Source organism: Gnatocerus cornutus, chromosome 4 (assembly GCF_029298725.1).
Source record: "Gnatocerus cornutus isolate USDA-ARS CGAHR chromosome 4, icGnaCorn1.1, whole genome shotgun sequence".
Classification (NCBI taxonomy): domain Eukaryota; kingdom Metazoa; phylum Arthropoda; class Insecta; order Coleoptera; family Tenebrionidae; genus Gnatocerus; species Gnatocerus cornutus.
Window position 1 is genome coordinate 20,007,865 of NC_142236.1, and position 2,486 is coordinate 20,010,350.

Consider the following 2,486-nt stretch of genomic DNA (forward strand, 5'->3'; position numbering starts at 1 on the left):
GACGTCCAAGTCAGGCAGGTTGTTTGGAAATAAATTCTTAAGCTGTTCAAGAACTTGATTTTTGATTCCATTAACGTTGAATTGATTAGTGCAGAGGAGAAAGTGTTCAAAAAACGTTTCATATTTACCAGAAATCTCAGAACTAAATAGCGAATTTTCATCTTTCTCAAGATGAAATTCATAGCGAACCATTTTGCCATTTTCCAAGAATTTTGCTTTTTCTGATTGAACAAGTCTAACTTTCAAAATTTCTCCATCAACGTTGAGCTCGACAGGGTAATTATTAGGATTGTTAAAAGTGCGATTTGTCATGAGAATAAATTTGTAATTCGATGCATAGTGTTGAAGTTCTTGAAAAGATTGATAATATTTCTTAATGCTAAAATCTCCTTCGTTTGAAGTTAGAGCCTTTAAAGAGAGGATATTCTTTTCGTTTGTATGTTTACGTTGAAGCGCGAAACCTTGCTCGTTTTCTCCGCCTTTGTCTAAACTAACTACAACATCGTCAAAGGTTCCAAATTCAGGATCATTACAAGCAACGTAAAAATCACGTATTGAAGGATCTTCAATCATCTTCAAAATAAGATGAATCACCATATACTTTTCATATTCAAATCCAGCATTAGTCGTGCCAGTTCGTTTCGTAAATTTCAGAAATGGAATATCAAAATTGTATTTGTTTAAAACAATTTTATTTGATATGTAAGTGTAAAGTCTTATCAAATATCTTTATTTGCTTCAGCTATAAGTTAGTATTGCAATAAAAGGTTTTCTTACCGTTTTGTCTTGATCAGGCAGTTTGACATTGGTGCGATCCTATAACAAAAATTGGCATATTAACCAGGGTCCGGCTATTAAGGTCACCAAAAAGTTTTCAGAAACCGTGCATGCATAGAGAGTCCATAAAAGTTTCTTTCTCAAAAGTAGCTTTGGAATTCAAGTCATTTAATTATTTTGATGCGTGAATCTGTATTGTATTTCATTGAAAACGTCACTTATGTCGGTTGCAGTTGTGTGTCAAATCATGACAAATCGTGTTTTTATAGGACTAAATTAAACGTAATTTTGGCAGTTGATAGCCACCTTTGAAGCAGAATTATTTATAAATTTTTCGTAATAATGTTCAAAAAAAACTTATTAACAAAAATCTCTGACTCTTGACCTAATGGAGCAGCAATTTTTCATTAGAAATAACTTTCCACTGTTCCAATATAAATTTCATCCAAAATTTGTTATAACTATTGTAGTAATTGAATTTAACTACGTACTTTATAATAATAAACAAACTACTTACCTTCTGCTTTTTCCCTTTTTTGTCTCTTTTGCCACCAGGATTGCTGACTTGGGCAGGATTTTGATCCTATAATGATTTGTTTTTTAGTTTAACTTCATACGTAAATGAGGTAAGATAACGAAGGTATACATTTTGTTGCAGATTTTTATATGAAATGTTTGTGAAATTATTATTGATCAAAAAAAGAAATACTACAAATTTCCACAGTATGTCCCCGGATTGAGTTCACAAGAGGAAAAAAAACTATATTTTTCATTTTACAAAAAAATGACAAAGGAATAATATTTTTTGCTTAATTCAAAACAAATAAATTTTTAATCAAAACTTTAATATTATCAGGGTGTGTTCTTAAAATCGATAAAAAAAAATAACAAAGAACTTTTTTATTTTTAATTTTGCAAAAAATGTCAAAGGAATAAAATTTATTCCTTAATTTAAACAAATTTCAACTATTCAATTAACCCACAACCTCTTTCAGCACATAATTCAATTCTAACTCGTAATTCTTTAAGACTGTTTTCAATTTTCTCAATTATTGTTATGGATGCAACTTCATTTATTATCAGATTTTTAATACTTATATACTTTTATACAACTTATTTATTGACATTTTCCCTCAATCTTTAACGCACTATTTGATATTTTGATTCCACAGCCTGCTTATATTTACCTACAATTAAACAATTCAGTAAATAAAAATATGAAAAAATTGAATTTCAGAGTACAAACTAATAATTTTGAAATTTTAATTGCAGATTTATCTGTTTTGAATTAAGCAAAAAATGTTATTCCTACATAAATATTTTGATACAATGTGAAAATTAAGTTGTATGGGATTTATCTGAGCTCGCTCGGCTGTAGTATGCAGTAAATAAGTGTGGAAATGAGTATTTGTCTTTAAGGGTTTTTATGAAAGTTTGTGGTTGGAGATAATTTCTGTATTAATTTTCACAGACCTAGCTGTCAACTATAAGATAAATTATCAAAAACCAACCGTAAATCGTCACAAAAGCTCCGAGATAGATAAATTTTATTTGTTTTTCATAGTTATTGTCGTCAAAAATCAGATTGGAAAATTTGGGAAATAAAATTAGCAACTTAACAGCTTATAAGGGAGACCGGGGATGGTTGACTATAGGGGTAGGTAGACTAATCGCCAAAAACTCGTCAACGATATGAGTATTACGTCATC